The sequence below is a fragment of the Choloepus didactylus genome, chromosome 8, assembly GCF_015220235.1.
Source record: "Choloepus didactylus isolate mChoDid1 chromosome 8, mChoDid1.pri, whole genome shotgun sequence".
NCBI classification, from domain to species: Eukaryota; Metazoa; Chordata; class Mammalia; order Pilosa; family Megalonychidae; genus Choloepus; species Choloepus didactylus.
The window spans coordinates 27,969,013-27,994,763 of record NC_051314.1 but is presented as its reverse complement, the minus strand read 5'-3'; the positions used below and the strand labels follow the sequence as shown (position 1 = coordinate 27,994,763).

Sequence of the window (25,751 nt, the reverse complement as noted above, 5' to 3'; positions counted from 1 at the left end):
GCGTCGCGGTGGCCTAAAGGGTCAGCGTTAGAGGCCCTCTCCCCCTATTTCGGTTACTTGGCCACCTTTCCAGGATTTTCAGCTTGGACCTGCTAGTCCTGATCATTGCCACTGGGAGCCTATTCCCTCGAGGAAGATCAACTGGGGGTAATATAGATTTTGACAGTTGAGGTGTGTCTGGAGAAAGAATGAAGCAACACCTGAAGGGCTGGGAGAGGGGATTTCCCTATGCTCTTATTTTTGAAAGATTGAGCTGTCATTTTAAAAATTCAGAAAGGTCCGTTTCCTTCCTAACTCCTAGGCTCCCAGTTCTCCCCAGAAGTAAGCACTGTTAACACTTTCTTGGGTCTCCTTCCAGATATTCCATATAAAATCTTTGGAGATTTGGGGTTTATTTTTAGTAGAGATCTTCATCCATTCAACAGAAGCACATGGGCTGTGAAGTGGGGCCCCTTTCCCCTTAATCCTATAACATCTGCAAAGTAAAAATGTTGTGTAAACGGGACTAGGCCACGAGGAGGAGGAAGTGAGACTTTACCGTCTAGGGGAGGTGAAACTGCGGTTGCACGCATCAGCCAAGCATAACCCTTTAACAATCAATAACTGCACCAGTTCCAAGTGAAACTTTTTGTGACATTTTTCTTAGCTAAACCTTGCTAAATTGTCTTTTGTAACTAATAGCTAACTGCCAACTCTGCTTCTGTTAAAATGGCTTGCTTGCATTTCCAGGATATGGTTTCTGTCTATATAAGTCACCAGCACACACAGGTCAGGGCTGCTTACTGAACTCCCTGCGTGGAGTGACGGTGAGCAGTTGCTGGCCGGCTAATAAAGGCTCTTTAAATTCTGTTTGGCTGTCTCGTACTTTAACTCGCGAGCACCGTAACAGGCTGCCTGTTTTGTTTTTGAACTGATTAGCAAACCTTTCTACTAAACTAGATTTGCTTACTACCTCCCCACCCTGCCCTGCAAATCATGGGTTCACAGACATTTTCCTTGCAAGGAACATTTTTGTTTGTTTTTTATTTTTGTTTTGTTGTTTAAAAGGGGAGTGTGACTCCTTACCTAAACACCTGGACCTTATGGCTCTTTTTAAGACTGTCCTTTGTAAGCAATGTTTTGCCCAACTGTTGGATCTCAGGTTGCTTACGATTGCATTGACTTTGCCCAACTGTTGGATCTCAGGTTGCTTACTATTGCATTAACTTTTCTCACCTATTTTTTTATCCACCTTCATGAACCTTCTCTTTGCCTAGATCAGCTACTGCCATTTGACTGTTCTTGGACATTGCTGCTTCAAACCTATGCCCATGTCAGATTTATGTTTCGAATGCAATGCACAAAGTTCCGTTAGAATATAGATTTCCTTTAGAAGAGAGTTGAAAGGAAAGATATGCTGCAGACTTTCTATTCAGACTATATATTCTGAACCAAATAACTGAGGAAGCTTTGTAAACTGAAGTGCTGTATACAGATGAACAGTATTGCTAAAACTGACCATTAGGTGGCATTTAAGCCTCTCATAATATTAAGCACTTAATTACAAACAACTGTCCAAACAGTAGTGAGATGATAGAGACCAAACAAAAACCCATTAAGCAATTTGATCAAAAACTTGATTTTTCAAAATTTACCAGTTTGATCCTTTGCTTAGTCTATAAAGGTCTGGTCGAATTTCCTGGATGAATTAAAAGGAAACAAAAAAAACAAAAACCTCTTCATCATTCATGGAAACTTTTGATCTAAAAACAAAAAATCCCAGGACATTAAGTTGTCACCCTTTAAAATTTTAGCAAACCACTTACTAAGTCCAAGGCCTATGCTAGGCCTATGGAGTATGTGAAAATAGTCATCTCATAAAATGTGTAAGTTTTAGAGGAACTTTTTTTTTTTTGACAGTCTGTAGGGCCTAATAGTTTCATAAAAGACTGGATCTCTCTCATTAGCATTATTTGCTCAGATCTTCCCTTAGAAGTTTAGCTACTGAAATTGAAACTGTACTTGGTCCCCTCAGTAGAAAAGGATCAAGTTTCACTCAGGGTGTTATTTTAGCCCACAGTTTATGACATTAAGTATTAAAATGTAACTGTTTCTTTACCCAGGTATTTTTTGATATTCTAGTATTTGCTTCCAGCAGAACAAATGTGTGGCAAACCATGGCCTGAGTAACACAGGCCTGCAGATTTTTGGTGCACAGTAGTCTGTGTGACCAAGGCAGCTAAATGTTTAACCTATTGTCTTTATAAGCCAGTAAGGAGAAAAAGGGTAAATTGACTTTCAAATGTAACTTTATGGGAAGCAAGCAGGAAGTGAGAGACTCTTAGTCTCACAATAAGAGCAAAATGTAATTGTTCAAGTGTTATTCTAGTCCTTCCTGCACCACCCCTCAGGTCAGAGTGACCTGTTCCTGCATCTATGCTCCCCCCACCCTTAGGAATGTCTTTGTCTAAAAGCCCATATAAAAGGGCTTGCTGTTCTCTGAATCACAGGGCCGATTTTCCCTGCGAAAGCGGTACCTGCCTGGCGTGAGAAAAGCCATTTAAACTCTGTCTCCCTGTGAGTAAACCCTAAATAAAGCTCATGTTTCAGCAGATGCTGGGCATTCTCTTTGGTCTTTTGACTGGTAAACACTCCTTGGGCTGTGACAATTGGCGACCCAGCCAGGAGACCAAAGGGGCCCCCACTTCTGCAGGCATGAACCTGGGGAAGGGAGAGACCCCGGGGGGGATACCAGGGTGGTCTGACACTTCAATGTGGGGAGGGGTAGCTACCCTCCTGGATGAATGGGGGCCGCTGAGGGACTATGGAGGCATGTGCATCTCCCTGGTGGGACTATTAGATATCCTGCAGCAGGTGGCAGGTGCCTTGGGAATCCAGAAGGATAAAAGGGGCTGCCAGATTGCAGCTGCGGTGGGATGGCTGTTGTTAGAAGCCTTACGTGCCACTACTGAGGAAGAAAAGGCAGCCATACGTCACCTGAAGGATAAACTAAACCTGGAAAGGGATATGCGGCTGGCACAAGCCGAGCTGAGGGATGCTTTGAATGAAAGGTTAAAGTGAGTAGATAAAAATTTAGCCATGCTTGCATGCTGTTATGCTAAAGTGAAAGGGTGCAAGCTGCACAAAATGCAAGTCAGACGCATCCTATACTCACATGACTGGGATCCTAAGGTTTGGGACCTTATGGATTTCTCTTCAGAGGAAGAGTCACAGTCAGAATGGGAGGTTGAAGAGGAGCATAAGCTTGTTTGTCCTTTGGTCCAACGCAAAATTAAATCAGAACGGCCAGTGGGCTCTACTGAAGGAGAGGAGGGTGAGGCAGAGCAGGCCCCTGATGAGCCAAAGGTACTTGTCACATCACGGGAATTCTCCCCAGCAGAATTAAGGGATATTGGGAATCAATATCGACAAAAGCCTAGAGAGCCATTAGTAAACTGGTTGCTACGGCTATGGGATGATGGTGCAGACAGCACTCTGCTCACTGTGTGGGAAATGAGTAAGTTAGCCACCACTTCCATTCACCCCTCCCTACACCAGTGATTGTACTCACTTGGAACTACCATACAGACTCATTCACTTTTTCAGTGGCTAGTCAATGTAAAATTGTGTGGCCACAGGAAGGGGACTTACCCCACATCCCGCTACAATGGAATAGCATAGAGGAGCTTCAGGATATACTTCAGGGTTTAGGCATGAAACATTCAATTTATGCTAATGCAACTGTGGGACCAGATGATGTCACTTTCACTCGAGGTTTGTGTGGAACAATTCTGCACACGGCCACTAATCAATGGTATGGAACTTTAATGCCCCTCCTCAAGCCCCTAATAGGAAAGCCTCTTGTGGAAGTTGCCCAAGAGATTGCGGAGTTGGGAGAAACAGACCATCTGAGGAAAAACAAGGCTGGGTTTAGAGCAAAGAGACAAGTCCCCAGAGAGCATGACGGGCCAAATAGGGTGTACATAAGCAAATGTGGGCGGATCTCATAGCAGCTACAACAGAAATAGAAGAAATTGATGGGCAGCCAAATCCTGTACTAGTTAAACTGTGGAGTAAATTGCCCCAAGAGCAGAAGTTTACTAAGCAGTAAATTAAACCTTCAGGAAAAAAAGTTGCATTAGGCTATAAGGCACGTGGTACATGAGCAGAGCCCTCTCCTCCACCAGCAGAGGAGGTTTGGGAGGCCTCATTTCCCCTGGATTAGGGGCGAGGCTGAGATTCCCAAATAAGAGCAATTGATGGGAGCACTGGGGATCGGAGGCCACACATTGAATTAACTATTTTTTGGTCTCCCACTAATGAACATAGAGTTTTAGCCCTTGTAGACACAGGAGCAGAATGTACCCTCATATATGGGAGGAAACGAAGAAGTGGAGGCCCCACACTAACTATTGCCAGTTATGGAGGCCAAGGAGTTAAAGCAACTCAAAAACAGGTTCTAATGCAAATTGGCCGGCTACCACCCCAAACTTACACAGTACATATATATCCCCTATTCCGGAATATATCCTGGGGATTGATATTCTGCAGAATGTCACCCTGCAGACCACTATAGGAGAATTCTGCCTCCGGTGTCAAGTTGTAAAAACAGTTCTGAGAGGACACGCTAAATGGTCACCGGTAAAGGTGCCTCCTCCTAGGCGCACAGTTGCCATTCGCCAGTACAAGTTACCTGGACGACACCAGGAAATTGTAGCTATGATAAAGGAGTTAGAAAGGGTGGGTATTATTATTCCCACCCATAGCCCCTTCAACAGTCTGGTTTGGCCAGTAAAGAAGTCTGATTGCTCTTGGAAAATGACTGTTGATTATAGAGAGCTAAATAAGGTAACCTCTCCTTTGCAGCGGTGCTGAATATCGCCACATTGCTCCAAGATATTAGCACAAAATTAGGCTTGTTTCATTTTGTGTTAGATCTTGCCAATGCCTTCTTCAGCATTCCTCTAAATTCTTCCAGTCAAACTGTGTTTGCCTTCCCATGGGAAGGACAACATTGGACTTTCACAGTGTTGCCAAAAGGGTATATTCACAGCTCCACTATTTGCCACAGCCTAGTGGCTAGAGATTTAACAAAATGGACGCTTCCTGGTGCTGTCACTGTGTTCCATTTATTGATGATATAATGTTAACTAGCAATTCTCTTCCAGACCTGGAAGAGGCTGCTAAAACAGTGGTGACCCACTTTGAGAATAGATGATGGGTGACCAACTGAGAAAAAAATGCAAGGACCTGGGTGTTCTATTAAATTTTTTGGTGTTGTCTGGTTGGGTAAGACAAAAACTATTCCTTTTGCTGTTATTGTTAAAGTGCAGAATTACCCTACCCCATGTACCCCTCAAACAATTAATGGCTTATTTAGGGCTATTGGGTTATTGGAGGTCTTTTATACCTCACCTGGCACAAATTCTTAAACCTTTGTATTTGTTAGTTTGAAAGGGAAAAACGTGGGACTGGGACATTCCCCAACAGGCTGCTTTTGAGACATCAAAGCATGCTGTGGCACAGGCACAAGCCTTAAGGGGGGTGGGTCCTGATGTGCCTTGTGAATTGGATGTGGTCAGTATTGACATTGGCTTTGGGTGGGGTTTGTGGCAAAGGCAACATGCTAAACATGTATCTATCAGACTTTGGTCTCAACTATGGAAAAGTGCAGAGTTTCAATATAGTCCTTTAGAGAAGCAATTGTGTGCTGCTTATAATGCCCTATTATAAGTAGAAGGGCTAACTCAAAAATGTCCTGTGACTTTACAAACAGCCGTACCTATACAAGGGTTGATCTGTGACACCATAAGCAAACCACATCCTGGGAGTGCTCAGTTGAGCACATTAACAAAGTGGAAAGCTTGCCTCTTACAATGCAGTGTTTTCAACAACAGCCCTTTAAGTGCAGAAATGCATGAAATCCAGAGACCAGTCTCCTATATAGAAGAACAGTTTATCTTGCTACCTCCCAGGTTCCTGAGGTAGCTCCTCCCCCAATGCCCACCGTTGATGGACAGGGAAGTGTACCTGACTCTGCTTGGTATACAGATGGGTTGGCCCATGGGCAGCCAACTAACTGGACAGCAGTGGCTGTCCAGCCAGGCACTGATACCATCTGGTGGGAAACGGGAACTCTGCAAAGCAGCCAATGGGCAGAGTTATGGGCAGTGTGGATGGTGATTGTCCATGAGCTGGGGGATGCTTTAACTGTTGTACAGATAATTGGGCTGTTTACCGAGGCCTGACAGTATGGATGGCTACATGGAAGCAAGAACAATGGACAGTGGTCGGTCACCCCTTATAGGGGAAAGAAATGTGGGAAGACATCTGGACAGCCTGCCAAAGGCATAAGATAACTGTTTTCCATGTATCAGCCCATAATGCTAACTCCTTGCCTGGCAACATCAAAGCAGATGCCCTGACGAAAATCCACAGTTTGGCACCAATGACACATGAGGCAGCTGAATGGCTACATCAGAAAACTGGGCACCAAGGGCGCCTAACTCTATGGAAACTGGCACAGCAGTTCCAGTTGCCCATTACTTGGCAGAAACTAAAAAAGGTAGTAGATGCCTGTCCTTCCTGTTCAATACAATGGCCCAGAATGCTTCCTCACCAACTTGGACACATCGGCCGGGACCAAATTCCTGTTACTTGGTGGCAAGTAGACTACATCAGGCCGCTTCTTCTATCAGAAGGTGCAAGGTATGGTTTTACGGCTGTAGACACAGCTAAGGGACTTTTTTTTTTTTTTTTTTGAGAAAACTTTTCATAAGGCAAATTTTATTTTTTTCCAAGTTACAAAAATATGAGCATGTCAGAAACATAGTCTAGTCCACATAAGAGTAGTTCCAGCCATTTAAAGTTCTATAGAACTTGGAGAAAGCAACTCATAGATGTTTTAAAACATAGAACAATTTGTGAATAATACACAACTGTTTGATTCAGTTATTGCCAGGTATATTCAGTTACTACTTGAGACTGTTCTCCATAATGGAAAGGATAATTTTATGGTATTCTAATTGCTGCTGCTTAAGCTGTGGTTTTAAAAAGCCATTCCAAATGAAAAATAAGTTTAACTCTGAGTAAAATATAACATGTAAGTTTTGATCAGTACCATAAGGAGTGGATAATTTCTAAACTTCAGTTTCAGCCCCTTTTTATATTTAGTTCTATTTTGTTAGTATTATCAGAAATATAATGGAGCAAGAGGAAATGACTTACTGGTTTTATAATTGATAAGAAACATTAATTTTGAGTTGTAATATAGAAACAAAGTTGGCACATCTAACTTAAAAACATTTTTAAAAGCACATTTAAAAATGGAGGAGAGAGGCGGGGCAAGATGGCAGACTGGTGAGCTGTATGTTTTAGTTACTCCTCCAGGAAAGTAGGTAAAAAGCCAGGAACTGCGTGGACTGGACACCACAGAGCAATCTGTCTTTGGGCATACTTCATACAACACTCATGAAAACGTGGAACTGCTGAGATCAGCGAAATCTGTAAGTTTTTGCGGCCAGGGGACCCGCGCCCCTCCCTGCCAGGCTCAGTCCCGGGGGAGGAGGGGCTGTCAGCTCCAGGAAGGAGAAGGGAGAATTGCAGTGGCTGCTCTCATCGGAAACTCATTCTACTGATTCAAACTCCAACCATAGATAGACTGAGGCCAGACACCAGAGACTCTGAGAGCAGCCAGCCCAGCAGAGAGGAGACGGGCATAGAAGGAAAACAACACGAGAAGCTCCAAAGTAAAAGCAGAGGATTTTTGGAGTTCTGGTGAACACAGAAAGGGGAAGGGCGGAGATCAGGCCTTGAGGCGCATATGCAAATCCCGAAGCAAGGCTGATCTCTCTGCCCAGGGCACCTTTCCTTAATGGCCCTGGTTGCTTTGTCTATTAGCATTTCAATAACCCATTAGATCTCTGAGGAGGGCCGTTTTGTTTTTTTTTTTTTTTTTTTAAATCCTTTTTGCTTTTTCTAAAACAATTACTCTAAGAAGCTCAATACAGAAAGCTTCAAAGAATTGAAATTTGGGCACGTCAAGTCAAGAGCAGAAATAAGAGAGCTCTGAGACAAAAGGCAATAATCCAGTGGCTGAGAAAATTCACTAAACAACACAACTTCCCAAGAAAAGGGGGGTGTCCGCTCACAGCCACCATCCTGGTGGACAGGAAACACTCCTGCCCATCGCCAGCCCCATAGCCCAGAGCTGCCCCAGACAACCCAGTGTGACGGAAGTGCTTCAAATAACAGGCACACACCACAAAACTGGGCGTGGACATTAGCCTTCCCTGCAACCTCAGCTGAATGTCCCAGAGCTGGGAAGGGGGAGCAGTGTGAATTAACAGAGCCCCATTCAGCCATCATTTGAGCAGACTGGGAGCCTCCCTACACAGCCCAGCAGCCCAGAACTGCCCTGGGGGGACGGCACTCACCTGTGACATAGCACAGTCATCCCTCAACAGAGGACCCGGGGTGCACAGCCTGGAAGAGGGGCCCACTTGCAAGTCTCAGGAGCCATACGCCAATACCAAAGACTTGTGGGTCACTGGCAGAGACAAACTGTGGCAGGACTGAACTGAAGGATTAGACTATTGCAGTAGCTTTAAAACTCTAGGATCATCAGGGAGATTTGATTGTTAGGGCCACCCCCCCTCCCCGACTGCCCAGAAACACGCCCCACATACAGGGCAGGCAACACCAACTACACACGCAAGCTTGGGACACCAATTGGGCCCCACAAGACTCACTCCCCCACTCACCAAAAAGGCTAAGCAGGGGAGATCTGGCTTGTGGAGAACAGGTGGCTCGTGGACGCCACCTGCTGGTTAGTTAGAGAAAGTGTACTCCACGAAGCTGTAGATCTGATAAATTAGAGATAAGGACTTCAACTGGTCTACAAACCCTAAAAGAACCCTATCAAGGACAGCAAATGCCACGAGGCCAAAAACAACAGAAAATTATAAAGCATATGAAAAAACCAGACGATATGGATAACCCAAGCCCAAGCACCCAAATCAAAAGACCAGAAGAGACACACCTAGAGCAGCTACTCAAAGAACTAAAGATGAACAATGAGACCCTAGTACGGGATATGAAGGAAATCAAGAAGACCCTAGAAGAGCATAAAGAAGACATTGCAAGACTAAATAAAAAAATGGATGATCTTATGGAAATTAAAGAAACTGTTGACCAAATTAAAAAGATTCTGGACACTCATAGTACAAGACTAGAGGAAGTTGAACAACGAATCAGTGACCTGGAAGATGACAGAATGGAAAATGAAAGCATAAAAGAAAGAATGGGGAAAAAAATTGAAAAACTCGAAATGGACCTCAGGGATATGATAGATAATATGAAGCGTCCGAATATAAGACTCATTGGTGTCCCAGAAGGGGAAGAAAAGGGTAAAGGTCTAGGAAGAGTATTCAAAGAAATTGTTGGGGAAAACTTCCCAAATCTTCTAAACAACATAAATACACAAATCATAAATGCTCAGCGAACTCCAAATAGAATAAATCCAAAAAAACCCACTCCGAGACATATACTGATCACACTGTCAAACATAGAAGAGAAGGAGCAAGTTCTGAAAGCAGCAAGAGAAAAGCAATTCACCACATACAAAGGAAACAGCATAAGACTAAGTAGTGACTACTCAGCAGCCACCATGGAGGCGAGAAGGCAATGGCACGATATATTTAAAATTCTGAGAGAGAGGAATTTCCAGCCAAGAATACTTTATCCAGCAAAGCTCTCCTTCAAATTTGAGGGAGAGCTTAAATTTTTCACAGACAAAGAAATGCTGAGAGAATTTGCTAACAAGAGACCTGCCCTACTGGAGATACTAAAGGGAGCCCTACAGACAGAGAAACAAAGACAGGACAGAGAGACTTGGAGAAAGGTTCAGTACTAAAGAGATTCGGTATGGGTACAATAAAGGATATTAATAGGGAGAGGGAAAAATATGGCAAACATAATCCAAAGGATAAGATGGCCGATTCAAGAAATGCCTTCACGGTTTTAACGTTGAATGTAAATGGATTAAACTCCCCAATTAAAAGATATAGATTCGCAGAATGGATCAAAAAAAATGAACCATCAATATGTTGCATACAAGAGACTCATCTTAGACACAGGGACACAAAGAAATTGAAAGTGAAAGGATGGAAAAAAATATTTCATGCAAGCTACAGCCAAAAGAAAGCAGGTGTAGCAATATTAATCTCAGATAAAATAGACTTCAAATGCAGGGATGTTTTGAGAGACAAAGAAGGCCACTACATACTAATAAAAGGGGCAATTCAGCAAGAAGAAATAACAATCGTAAATGTCTATGCACCCAATCAAGGTGCCACAAAATACATGAGAGAAACATTGGCAAAACTAAAGGAAGCAATTGATGTTTCCACAATAATTGTGGGAGACTTCAACACATCACTCTCTCCTATAGATAGATCAACCAGACAGGAGACCAATAAGGAAATTGAAAACCTAAACAATCTGATAAATGAATTAGATTTAACAGACATCTACAGGACATTACATCCCAAATCACCAGGATACACATACTTTTCTAGTGCTCACGGAACTTTCTCCAGAATAGATCATATGCTGGGACATAAAACAAGCCTCAATAAATTTAAAAAGATTGAAATTATTCAAAGCACATTCTCTGACCACAATGGAATACAATTAGAAGTCAATAACCATCAGAGACTTAGAAAATTCACAAATACCTGGAGGTTAAACAACACACTCCTAAACAATCAGTGGGTTAAAGAAGAAATAGCAAGAGAAATTGCTAAATATATAGAGACGAATGAAAATGAGAACACAACATACCAAAACCTATGGGATGCAGCAAAAGCAGTGCTAAGGGGGAAATTTATAGCACTAAACGCATATATTAAAAAGGAAGAAAGAGCCAAAATCAAAGAACTAATGGATCAACTGAAGAAGCTAGAAAATGAACAGCAAACCAATCCTAAACCAAGTAGAAGAAAAGAAATAACAAGGATTAAAGCAGAAATAAATGACATAGAGAACAAAAAAACAATAGAAAGGATAAATATCACCAAAAGTTGGTTCTTTGAGAAGATCAACAAGATTGACAAGCCCCTAGCTAGACTGACAAAATCAAAAAGAGAGAAGACCCATATAAACAAAATAATGAATGAAAAAGGTGACATAACTGCAGATCCTGAAGAAATTAAAAAAATTATAAGAGGATATTATGAACAACTGTATGGCAACAAACTGGATAATGTAGAAGAAATGGACAATTTCCTGGAAACATATGAACAACCTAGACTGACCAGAGAAGAAATAGAAGACCTCAACCAACCCATCACAAGCAAAGAGATCCAATCAGTCATCAAAAATCTTCCCACAAATAAATGCCCAGGGCCAGATGGCTTCACAGGGGAATTCTACCAAACTTTCCAGAAAGAACTGACACCAATCTTACTCAAACTCTTTCAAAACATTGAAAAAAATGGAACACTACCTAACTCATTTTATGAAGCTAACATCAATCTAATACCAAAACCAGGCAAAGATGCTACAAAAAAGGAAAACTACCGGCCAATCTCCCTAATGAATATAGATGCAAAAATCCTCAACAAAATACTTGCAAATCGAATCCAAAGACACATTAAAAAAATCATACACCATGACCAAGTGGGGTTCATTCCAGGCATGCAAGGATGGTTCAACATCAGAAAAACAATCAATGTATTACAACACATTAAAAACTCGAAAGGAAAAAATCAATTGATCATCTCAATAGATGCTGAAAAAGCATTTGACAAAATCCAACATCCCTTTTGATAAAAACACTTCAAAAGGTAGGAATTGAAGGAAACTTCCTCAACATGATAAAGAGCATATATGAAAAACCCACAGCCAGCATAGTACTCAATGGTGAGAGACTGAAAGCCCTCCCTCTAAGATCAGGAACAAGACAAGGATGCCCGCTGTCACCACTGTTATTCAACATTGTGCTGGAAGTGCTAGCCAGGGCAATCCGGCAAGACAAAGAAATAAAAGGCATCCAAATTGGAAAAGAAGAAGTAAAACTGTCATTGTTTGCAGATGATATGATCTTATATCTAGAAAACCCTGAGAAATCAACGATACACCTACTAGAGCTAATAAACAAATTTAGCAAAGTAGCGGGATACAAGATTAATGCACATAAGTCAGTAATGTTTCTATATGCTAGAAATGAACAAACTGAAGAGACACTCAAGAAAAAGATACCATTTTCAATAGCAACTAAAAAAATCAAGTACCTAGGAATCAACTTAACCAAAGATGTAAAAGACCTATACAAAGAAAACTACATAACTCTACTAAAAGAAATAGAAGGGGACCTTAAAAGATGGAAAAATATTCCATGTTCATGGATAGGAAGGCTAAATGTCATTAAGATGTCAATTCTACCCAAACTCATCTACAGATTCAATGCAATCCCAATCAAAATTCCAACAACCTACTTTGCAGACTTGGAAAAGCTAGTTATCAAATTTATTTGGAAAGGGAAGATGCCTCGAATTGCTAAAGACACTCTAAAAAAGAAAAATGAAGTGGGAGGACTTACACTCCCTGACTTTGAAGCTTATTATAAAGCCACAGTTGCCAAGACAGCATGGTACTGGCACAAAGATAGACATATAGATCAATGGAATCGAATTGAGAATTCAGAGATAGACCCTCAGATCTATGGCCGACTGATCTTTGATAAGGCCCCCCAAAGTCACCGAACTGAGCCATAATGGTCTTTTCAACAAATGGGGCTGGGAGAGTTGGATATCCATATCCAAAAGAATGAAAGAGGACCCCTACCTCACCCCCTACACAAAATTAACTCAAAATGGACCAAAGATCTCAATATAAAAGAAAGTACCATAAAACTCCTAGAAGATAATGTAGGAAAACATCTTCAAGACCTTGTATTAGGAGGCCACTTCCTAGACTTTACACCCAAAGCACAAGCAACAAAAGAGAAAATAGATAAATGGGAACTCCTCAAGCTTAGAAGTTTCTGCACCTCAAAGGAATTTCTCAAAAAGGTAAAGAGGCAGCCAACTCAATGGGAAAAAATTTTTGGAAACCATGTATCTGACAAAAGACTGATATCTTGCATATACAAAGAAATCCTACAACTCAATGACAATAGTACAGACAGCCCAATTATAAAATGGGCAAAAGATATGAAAAGACAGTTCTCTGAAGAGGAAATACAAATGACCAAGAAACACATGAAAAAAATGTTCAGCTTCACTAGCTATTAGAGAGATGCAAATTAAGACCACAATGAGATACCATCTAACACCGGTTAGAATGGCTGCCATTAAACAAACAGGAAACTACAAATGCTGGAGGGGATGTGGAGAAATTGGAACTCTTATTCATTGTTGGTGGGACTGTATAATGGTTCAGCCACTCTGGAAGTCAGTCTGGCAGTTCCTTAGAAAACTAGATATAGAGCTACCATTCGATCCAGCGATTGCACTCCTCGGTATATACCCGGAAGATCGGAAAGCAGTGACACGAACAGATATCTGCACGCCAATGTTCATAGCAGCATTATTCACAATTGCCAAGAGATGGAAACAACCCAAATGTCCTTCAACAGATGAGTGGATAAATAAAATGTGGTATATACACACGATGGAATACTACGCGGCAGTAAGAAGGAACGATCTGGTGAAACATATGACAACATGGATGAACCTTGAAGACATAATGCTGAGCGAAATAAGCCAGGCACAAAAAGAGAAATATTATATGCTACCACTAATGTGAACTTTGAAAAATGCAAAACAAATGGTTTATAATGTAGAATGTAGGGGAACTAGCAATAGAGAGCAATTAAGGAAGGGGGGAACAATAATCCAGGAAGAACAGATAAGCTATTTAACGTTCTGGGGATGCCCAGAAATGACTATGGTCTGTTAATTTCTGATGGTTGTAGTAGGAACAAGTTCACTGAAATGTTGCTATATTATGTAACTTTCTTGGGGTAAAGTAGGAACATGTTGGAAGTTAAGCAGTTATCTTAGGTTAGTTGTCTTTTTCTTACTCCCTTGCTATGGTCTCTTTGAAATGCTCTTTTATTGTATGTTTGTTTTCTTTTTAACTTTTTTTTTTCATACAGGTGATTTGAAAAAAGAAGGGAAAGTTAAAAAAAAAAAAGAAAAAAGACAAACAAGGGGAAAAAAAAAAAAAAAAAAGATGTAGTGCCCCCTTGAGGAGCCTGTGGAGAATGCAGGGATATTCGCCTACCCCACCTCCATGGTTGCTAACATGACCACAGACATAGGGGACTGGTGGTTTGATGGGTTGAGCCCTCTACCATAAGTTTTACCCTTGGGAAGACGGTTGCTGCAAAGGAGAGGCTAGGCCTCCCTGTATTTGTGCCTAAGAGTCTCCTCCTGAATGCCTCTTTGTTGCTCAGATGTGGCCCTCTCTCTCTGGCTAAGCCAACTTGAAAGGTGAAATCACTGCCCTCCCCCCTACGTGGGATCAGACACCCAGGGAAGTGAATCTCCCTGGCAACGTGGAATATGACTCCCGGGGAGGAATGTAGACCCGGCATCGTGGGACGGAGAACATCTTCTTGACCAAAAGGGGGATGTGAAAGGAAATGAAATAAGCTTCAGTGGCAGAGAGATTCCAAAACGAGCCGAGAGGTCACTCTGGTGGGCACTCTTACGCACACTTTAGACAACCCTTTTTAGGTTCTAAAGAATTGGGGTAGCTGGTGGTGGATACCTGAAACTATCAAACTACAACCCAGAACCCATGAATCTCGAAGACAGTTGTATAAAAATGTAGCTTATGAGGGGTGACAATGGGATTGGGAAAGCCATAAGGACCAAACACCACTTTGTCTAGTTTATGGATGGATGTGTAGAAAAGTAGGGGAGGGAAACAGACAGACAAAGGTACCCAGTGTTCTTTTTTACTTCAATTGCTCTTTTTCACTCTAATTATTATTCTTGTTATTTTTGTGTGTGTGCTAATGAAGGTGTCAGGGATTGATTTAGGTGATGAATGTACAACTATGTAATGGTACTGTAAACAATCGAAAGTACAATTTGTTTTGTATGACTGCGTGGTATGTGAATATATCTCAATAAAATGATGATTTAAAAAAAAAAAAAAAAAAAAAAAAAAAAAAAAAAAAAAGATACAGAACAATAAAATCAGTTGAAAAGGCAAAAAAAAAAAAAAAAAAAAAAAAAAAAAAAAAAAAAAAACAATCAATGTATTACAACACATTAAAAACTCGAAAGGAAAAAATCAATTGATCATCTCAATAGATGCTGAAAAAGCATTTGACAAAATCCAACATCCCTTTTTGATAAAAACACTTCAAAAGGTAGGAATTGAAGGAAACTTCCTCAACATGATAAAGAGCATATATGAAAAACCCACAGCCAGCATAGTACTCAATGGTGAGAGACTGAAAGCCCTCCCTCTAAGATCAGGAACAAGACAAGGATGCCCGCTGTCACCACTGTTATTCAACATTGTGCTGGAAGTGCTAGCCAGGGCAATCCGGCAAGACAAAGAAATAAAAGGCATCCAAATTGGAAAAGAAGAAGTAAAACTGTCATTGTTTGCAGATGATATGATCTTATATCTAGAAAACCCTGAGAAATCAACGATACACCTACTAGAGCTAATAAACAAATTTAGCAAAGTAGCGGGATACAAGATTAATGCACATAAGTCAGTAATGTTTCTATATGCTAGAAATGAACAAACTGAAGAGACACTCAAGAAAAAGATACCATTTTCAATAGCAACTAAAAAAATCAAGTACCTAGGAATCAACTTAACCAAAGATGTAAAAGACCTATACAAAGAAAACTACATAACTCTACTAAAAGAAATAGAAGGGGACCTTAAAAGATGGAAAAATATTCCATGTTCATGGATAGGAAGGCTAAATGTCATTAAGATGTCAATTCTACCCAAACTCATCTACAGATTCAATGCAATCCCAATCAAAATTCCAACAACCTACTTTGCAGACTTGGAAAAGCTAGTTATCAAATTTATTTGGAAAGGGAAGATGCCTCGAATTGCTAAAGACACTCTAAAAAAGAAAAATGAAGTGGGAGGACTTACACTCCCTGACTTTGAAGCTTATTATAAAGCCACAGTTGCCAAGACAGCATGGTACTGGCACAAAGATAGACATATAGATCAATGGAATCGAATTGAGAATTCAGAGATAGACCCTCAGATCTATGGCCGACTGATCTTTGATAAGGCCCCCAAAGTCACCGAACTGAGCCATAATGGTCTTTCAACAAATGGGGCTGGGAGAGTTGGATATCCATATCCAAAAGAATGAAAGAGGACCCCTACCTCACCCCCTACACAAAAATTAACTCAAAATGGACCAAAGATCTCAATATAAAAGAAAGTACCATAAAACTCCTAGAAGATAATGTAGGAAAACATCTTCAAGACCTTGTATTAGGAGGCCACTTCCTAGACTTTACACCCAAAGCACAAGCAACAAAAGAGAAAATAGATAAATGGGAACTCCTCAAGCTTAGAAGTTTCTGCACCTCAAAGGAATTTCTCAAAAAGGTAAAGAGGCAGCCAACTCAATGGGAAAAAATTTTTGGAAACCATGTATCTGACAAAAGACTGATATCTTGCATATACAAAGAAATCCTACAACTCAATGACAATAGTACAGACAGCCCAATTATAAAATGGGCAAAAGATATGAAAAGACAGTTCTCTGAAGAGGAAATACAAATGACCAAGAAACACATGAAAAAATGTTCAGCTTCACTAGCTATTAGAGAGATGCAAATTAAGACCACAATGAGATACCATCTAACACCGGTTAGAATGGCTGCCATTAAACAAACAGGAAACTACAAATGCTGGAGGGGATGTGGAGAAATTGGAACTCTTATTCATTGTTGGTGGGACTGTATAATGGTTCAGCCACTCTGGAAGTCAGTCTGGCAGTTCCTTAGAAAACTAGATATAGAGCTACCATTCGATCCAGCGATTGCACTCCTCGGTATATACCCGGAAGATCGGAAAGCAGTGACACGAACAGATATCTGCACGCCAATGTTCATAGCAGCATTATTCACAATTGCCAAGAGATGGAAACAACCCAAATGTCCTTCAACAGATGAGTGGATAAATAAAATGTGGTATATACACACGATGGAATACTACGCGGCAGTAAGAAGGAACGATCTGGTGAAACATATGACAACATGGATGAACCTTGAAGACATAATGCTGAGCGAAATAAGCCAGGCACAAAAAGAGAAATATTATATGCTACCACTAATGTGAACTTTGAAAAATGCAAAACAAATGGTTTATAATGTAGAATGTAGGGGAACTAGCAATAGAGAGCAATTAAGGAAGGGGGAACAATAATCCAGGAAGAACAGATAAGCTATTTAACGTTCTGGGGATGCCCAGAAATGACTATGGTCTGTTAATTTCTGATGGTTGTAGTAGGAACAAGTTCACTGAAATGTTGCTATATTATGTAACTTTCTTGGGGTAAAGTAGGAACATGTTGGAAGTTAAGCAGTTATCTTAGGTTAGTTGTCTTTTTCTTACTCCCTTGCTATGGTCTCTTTGAAATGCTCTTGTATTGTATGTTTGTTTTCTTTTTAACTTTTTTTTTCATACAGGTGATTTGAAAAAAGAAGGGAAAGTTAAAAAAAAAAAAAAAAAAAAAAGAAAAAAGACAAACAAGGGAAAAAAAAAAAAAAAAAGATGTAGTGCCCCCTTGAGGAGCCTGTGGAGAATGCAGGGGTATTCGCCTACCCCACCTCCATGGTTGCTAACATGACCACAGACATAGGGGACTGGTGGTTTGATGGGTTGAGCCCTCTACCATAAGTTTTACCCTTGGGAAGACGGTTGCTGCAAAGGAGAGGCTAGGCCTCCCTGTATTTGTGCCTAAGAGTCTCCTCCTGAATGCCTCTTTGTTGCTCAGATGTGGCCCTCTCTCTCTGGCTAAGCCAACTTGAAAGGTGAAATCACTGCCCTCCCCCCTACGTGGGATCAGACACCCAGGGAAGTGAATCTCCCTGGCAACGTGGAATATGACTCCCAGGGAGGAATGTAGACCTGGCACCGTGGGACGGAGAACATCTTCTTGACCAAAAGGGGGATGTGAAAGGAAATGAAATAAGCTTCAGTGGCAGAGAGATTCCAAAAGGAGCCGAGAGGTCACTCTGGTGGGCACTCTTATGCACACTTTAGACAACCCTTTTTAGGTTCTAAAGAATTGGGGTAGCTGGTGGTGGATACCTGAAACTATCAAACTACAACCCAGAACCCATGAATCTCGAAGACAGTTGTATAAAAATGTAGCTTATGAGGGGTGACAATGGGATTGGGAAAGCCATAAGGACCAAACACCACTTTGTCTAGTTTATGGATGGATGTGTAGAAAAGTAGGGGAAGGAAACAAACAGACAAAGGTACCCAGTGTTCTTTTTTACTTCAATTGCTCTTTTTCACTCTAATTATTATTCTTGTTATTTTTGTGTGTGTGCTAATGAAGGTGTCAGGGATTGATTTAGGTGATGAATGTACAACTATGTAATGGTACTGTAAACAATCGAAGGTACAATTTGTTTTGTATGACTGCGTGGTATGTGAATATATCTCAATAAAATGATGATTAAAAAAAAAAAAAAAAAAAAAAAAAAAAAAAAAAAAAAAAACCTAGTATGAAAACTGATATGATGCCTGAGTTCTCAAGAAAGGGGAAAACAATTCTTAGGATATTTCATTTAATTATGCAGGAATGTATGCAATATATTCTACAAAAGTCTTCATGCAAGATGATGCCCAATTTAAATGCTTCTAACTCAGTGAATTTTTAAAAATACATTTATTTTGTCTCAAAAAAAAAAAAAAAAAAAAATGGAGGAGAGGCTTGGGCAAGATGGCGGCATAGAGAGGAGTGGAAGCTAAGTAGTCCCCCTGGAACAACTACAAAAAACCAGAAACAACTAGTAAATAACCCAGAGCAACTGTGGGGGGACAAACGAGGCCATCCACTCATCATACACCAACCTGAATTGGGAGGAATGCCCAAGAACACAGCATAAAATCTGTAAGTAAAACCTGCGGATCCAAGTCCTGAGACCCCCTCCCCCATAGCCCGAGCTGCAAAGCCTGGTGGTGCCAGGGAGAAGCTCTCTCCCAGCAAGCAAATATAGCTCAGCTGAGCTCCAACTGGGGTTTTAAGCAGCGAGTGTGAACTGCTCACTACAGGTATGCATCCCCAAAAAACAGACAGAGGCTTTGGGTGACGACTGACCTGGGAGAGCTGGAGGGTCGCCTTGGACTGGGTCTGAAGGGGACTATCTGTTTCTTTCTTGGCTCAGTGGAGAAAGCCCAGTCATTTTCAGTTTCCAGGGCTGTGACTCCGGGAAGGGCGGAGACAGCACAAGCAGAGAGAGAAGGACCATTGAAATGCTAATGACCTCCCCCTAGGGGGTCTATCTTCTCTAAGAGGTAAGGGGTGGGGCCCTTTCCATTCAGAACCAGACCCCAGAGCCTGGGGGAACACGGCCATACCTCCTCACACCAGTCAAGAATTATAGGCTAACAGGCATCATCCGCTGGGCAGAAAAGCACAGTGACCCGAGGCATCAAAGGGTGGAGCAATTTTCTAAGACACACCTGCAGGGAAACCAGATACTGAATATTTCTTCCCTCTGGGACTTGAGCCTGTTCTGGTCTGGGAAAACCTGATTTGGATAACCAAGGAAACCATGCCTAGACAACAGAAAATTACAACTTACACTAATAAAAACAAAGTTATGGCCCAGTCAAAGGAACAAACGTACACTTCAACTGAGATACAGGAATTTAAACAACTAATGCTAAATCAATTCAAAAAGTTTAGAGAAGATATCGCAAAAGAGATAGAGGCTGTAAAGGAAGCACTGGGCATGTATACGGCAGAAATTAAAAGTTCAAAAAAACTACTAGTAGAATCTATGGAAATGAAAGGCACAACATGAGATGAAAGACACAATGGAAACACACAACAGCAGATCTCAAGAGGCAGAAGAAAACACTCAGGAACTGGAGAACAAAACACCTGAAAGCCTACACACAAAGGAGCAGATGGAGAAAAGAATGAAAAAATATGAGCAACGTCTCCGGGAACTCAAGGATGAAACAAAGTACAATAATGTACATATCATTGATGTCCCAGAAGGAGAAGAGAAGGGAAAGGGGGCAGAAGCAATAATAGAGGAAATAATTAATGAAAATTTCCCATCTCTTATGAAAAACATAAAATTACAGATCCAAGAAGCACAGCATACTCCAAACAGAAGAGATATGTATAGGCCTACGCCAAGACACTTAATAATCAGATTATCAAATATCAAAGACAAAGAGAGAATCCTGAAAGCAGCAAGAGAAAAGTGATCCATTACATACAAAGGAAGCTTAATAAGACTATGTGCAGATCTCTCAGCAGAAACCATGGAGGCAAGAAGGAAGTGGTGTGATATATTTAAGATACTGAAAGAGAAAAACCGCCAACCAAGAATCCTGTATCCAGCAAAGCTGTCCTTCAAATATGAGGGAGAGCTCAAAATATTTTCTGACAAACAATGAGAGACTTTGTGAACAAGACACCTGTCCTACAGGAAATACTAAAGGCAGCACCACAGGGTGATAGAAGACAGGAGTGCGTGGTTTGGAACACAATTTTGGGAGATGGTAGCACAACAACATAAGTACACTGAACAAGGGTAACTATGAATACGGTTGAGAGAGGAAGGTGGGGAGCATGTGAGACACCACAAGAAAGGAGAAAAGATAACGACTGGGACTGTGTAACTTGGTGAAATCTAGAGTATTCAACAATTGTGATAAAATGTACAAATATGTTCTTTTATGAGGGAGAACAAGCAAATGTCAACCTTGCAAGCTGTTAAAAATAGGGAGGCATTGGGGGAGGGATGCAATCAGCATAAACTAGAGACTGTAACTAATAGAATCATTGTATTATGCTTCCTTTAATGTAACAAAGGTGATATACCAAGGTGAATGCAGATAAGAGGGGGGGATAGGGGAGGCATGTTAGACACTTGACATTGGTGGTATTGTCTGATTCTTTATTCTACTTTGATTTAAGGTTATTTTTTCTTTTGCTGCTTCCTAGCTGTCATTTTTTTTTCCTCTTTCTTTTGCCTCTCTACCTTCTTTGACTCTCCCTCCTGCCTTGTGGAAGAAATGTAGATGCTCTTATATAGATAGTGGTGAAGGTGGTGAACACATAAATGTATGACCATGCAGAAAACCATCCATTATTTACTTGGGATGCAATGTATGGTGAGTGAACAAAACCATATTAAAAAAAAATGGATTGATGACAAAACCTCGAGGGCAATATACTGAGTGAAATAAGCCAGACACATTAGGACAATTATTGCAGGGTCTCACTGATAGGAACTAATTATAATATGTAAACTCATAGACATGAAATATAAGGTACCAAGATATAGAACGAGGCTTAAGAATGGGGAGTGGTTGCTTAGTATGAGCAGAATGTTCAATTAGGATGAACTTAAATGTTTGGAAATGAACAGGGGTGTTGGTAGCAAGATGTGAGAATAACTAACAGCGCTGAATGGTGTGTGAATGAGGTGGAAAGGGGAAGCTCAGAGTCATATATGTCACCAGAAGGAAAGTTGGAGGTCAAAAGATGAGAATGTATAAAACTGAATCCTATGGTGGGCAATGTCCATGATCGACTGCACAAATACTAGAAATCACTTCCATGAACCAGAACAAGTGTATGACAATACAATTAGAAGTTAATAATAGAGGGGCATATAGGGAAGAACTATATACCTATTACAAACTATATACTACAATTAGTAGTATTTCAACATTTTTTCATGAACAGTAACAAATGTACTATATCAATACTACGAGTCAACAATTGAGGGGGGTTGATTAGGGATAGGGGAGGATTAGAGTTTCCTTTTCTTTTTTTCTTTTTTCATCTTTCACTTTATTTCTTGTCTGGAGTAATGAAAAGTTTCTAAAAATTGAACAAAATTAAGTGTGATGTATGCACAGCTGTATGAGGGTATCCAGGGGCAAGTGATTGTACACTTTGGATCTTTGGATAATTGTATGGTATCTGAACAATTTCAATAAAAATGAAAAAAAAAATGGAGGAAAAAAAACATTTAAAGTTTAACCACAGTGACTTTTTTTTCCCTTTAAAAGTTCAGACATCAAATTAATCAATTTGTTTCTTTGAAGTTTATGGGTTAATTTGTTTCTTTGAAGTTTATGGGTTCATTTTCTCTTTAGTAAAAAGTGCTTTCTAATAGACTAAGATATGCTTAATGTCATATGGAAGAACAATTCATAAAATTAAAAAATTTTAAACTTTAAGAAAAGATAATGCAATTGACAGTGTAAAAATACAGAGAAAAAGTCACTTATTTTGTGGGCGATTAATATATGGGAAATATTTGGTCTAAAGTTCACATAGAAGACTTAGAAGTTCAGGGTACCTTAAAGAGATGTGTCCTGATGTTACTGCCAATGGCTTTGTTTCCAGCTTTCATGTTAGACTCCAGCTGCCAAGGTTAGGCTTATTGCTGACAATTTTACCCCTACGAGTTCTTGAACAAATTAAGATGGACATTGGTTTGGTATAAGGTGAAATATAAAAACCTTAAAAAAATCATTCTTAGAACAAAAATAACACTTATGACCATTTGGCAAGGACAATTTATTACCTTAGTGATTTAAATCCTAAAAATAGGTTACAGTTTTAGGAGGTAGAAAAAGTACCGAAAATTTAGCATTTGGCCAGCCATCCTCAATTTTAGCTCCAACCACAAATCTCTAAATTACTTATTCCCCATCTACTCCATAAAGCCATCAATCTTACTACCATTTATTACCTAAAATTAAAGACCTGGAAATGCCAAGAAAAATCTTTTTAAGAAGCTTTGCTTTTAAGCCATTAAATGTATCCGATACTCAGGTTATCAATTTAGATCATTTTGTACCTTTCTGGTCAATTAAGTGACTTCACAAAAAAAACATGCCAACAAAAAACATTACTTAACATGAAAAAAGATGACTACTGTACAGGTCTATGTGCAATTCCAACATATCAAGAATAGTTATGCAAACCCAAAATTAGTAGTTTTCTCATTGAACTGGTATGAAAAAGCCATATATTAAAACCATATTACCAGTGTTTTCTGAAAGTAGGCATGTGTTTTATAACAAAATTAATGTAATAACCAAAAAGACCACTTTACCCCAGAGAGTTATATTGTGCTGATAGACCATAAATGGTATTATAAGAGAGTTTCATTTTTGTGTAGGTTGGGTTCACAGTGAGTATGTTAGTACAGAGATCATAGGTTTAATATTACTATAACAACATTAGTAGTGGAATGTATATAAGGCAGGTAAGAAACTAGCATTAAAGCTGTTAATGGCAACAATCCAAACTGGCAGCTGCTAGAAAAGGTCCTTCTAGGAATCAAAAAACATTAAAGAAATTTAATTTCAGCAAATACCAGTTTACAGTGCTTCTACAATGAAATGAATTAATTCACATAAATTTCTCTTGCTGGCATTAATGGACCAAAGGAGAATGTACTTTTTGCCCTTTTTAACAACTAGCCCAATCCTGAAAATGGAAGCAATCACTTGCAATCTTCCACAGTGTTGTTAGGAGTGGACTGATGAGTCAGTAGGAAGTTCTGGTTGAAGTAGTGTTGTTTGTTTCCATCAAACTTCACAGTTCCACTGGTCACAGCAAGAACTGTAGTCTGGGACTGGGTAGCTTGCTCATGAACTGGCTGGCAATCTAACATATTGACCTGGAACTCACTAGAAGCAACATTTCAAAAAAATTAGCCAGGGCTTCCAGCCCAGTAACATTTCCATTCCATAGTAAAGTGGCCTTGTCCAGATACAGCCTGGTTAGCGCCCGACGTCTTTTGTCCATTGTCTCATAGTAAACATTGACAAATTCCTCTGCAGCTCTACATGCCTGATCCACGTAAGTTTTAAAATCCACAGACGTGGCCATGGGGGAGCCCAAATAACTCTGTTGCGGCAGTGGTGGCGTCACTACGTCCTCACAGGTCCGGCTCCCACTGCATGCTTGGCTGGTTTGCAGCTCTTCATGAAGATATTCACTCCTTCCTTGCTGTCTTCCTCCATCTCCCTGAGACCAACCTCTTCTGACTTTCCTAATACTTTTAATCTTACTCTTGTTTTGGTTCGCTTTCTGCTAGCCTAGCTCTAACTGCACCTGCTTTTTGGTACACCCTGTTCTTTCCACTGCTCTCCTCTCACTGCGGGATTTTTATTAGCTTTCCCAGTAGGAAAAGCCAACCAAAAAGCTGCCATACATAGTTTAGAAAAGTTAAATGCCTTTTTTGGGGTCCCCACACATGTAGACAGCAAATGGGGGACCCCCTTCACCGGGCAGTTAACCCAGGCCTAGGCTACAAAACAGGATGTCCTTTGGATGTTTCACTTGCCCTATAACCCCACAGCAGCAGGGTTAATTGAAAGAATGAATGGTCTTTTAAAGGAACACTTAAAGGATGATGAAAACTCCCTACAACAATGGACTCGACGACTGCATCCAGCTCTGATTAACATTAACTCCAGACCCAGAGCAGCTGCTCCTGCTCCTGTGGAAATGGTAACCGCAGGGCCCATGCAGGCCTTACGAATTCATATAAAAGGGCAAGCTGCTCTCAAGCCGCAGCAAGGCAACGATAATAACCTGCTCTTGCCTGTGCCACAAACACTAGAAATTGGGGAGAATAAGGTCAATTGGCCCTGGTCCTGGCCTATGCAGCCTCATTGGCTGGGCATCCTAAGCCCATGGGGGGTCGGGGTTGCCCAAAACTTGAATATTCGACCACAATTTATTAAAAAAAATGCCTAAAGTGGTGTATATTATTAATCCTGGGCCCCCTATACCCCAGGGAACAATGTGTATTACTATGTGGACTTTCATTATGCCCCGGTTAACTTTAGATCTAACCCCTGAAAACCTTGTACAACCTCGGGGAAAAGGTGTGGTATCTCAAACCCCCACACAATGCTCCTTTGCCTGGAACACTGTTATCTATGGATGGAAACATATTGTGTATTGTTAAATCACCAAGATTTACCCCTTATTGTACCCCACAAACATCTTTCTTTTCGCCCATAGCACTGCAGGAAATACATTTCTATGGTGGGCTTCTGCTGTAACCTCAGCCCACAATAGGTACCAGTGCTGTGTATGTGCTGAATTGCCATCATTGGGCATCACTGGCCTCCCGTGGACAATCACTCTGGCCATCCAAACCACCTGGGATGCCATGCTAGGGTGGCAGAATACCCACCAATGGCAGGCATGGAAGGAAACTAGATGTAGAATAAAGCAGAATGCCTGGTAGTGTTATCCTTGAGCTATTTTAGCCCAGGCGGTACTTGTGCTAAATGGTAGAACTCATTAACCTCGCCATAGCACCACTTGGTAACAGGTTTATCATCTCTCTGTACCAGTATATTATTACTATGTTGTTTATTTTATTGTTGTTGTAAATTATGAATGTAAAGTCTGTCCTATGGTCAATGCAAACTGTTGTGCAGGGGTGGATTGTGGCAAGCCTGAGCAAAACAGGCCTGCAGATCTTTGGTGCACAGCAGTCTGCATGACCAAGGCAGCTAAA

At 40.7% G+C, this 25,751-nt stretch overlaps 1 pseudogene; it reads right to left on the bottom strand.

Moving 5' to 3' along the window:
* Positions 1-23,680: 23,680 nt before the first annotated feature.
* Positions 23,681-25,399, bottom strand: LOC119542580 (annotated as a pseudogene).
* Positions 25,400-25,751: the final 352 nt, after the last annotated feature.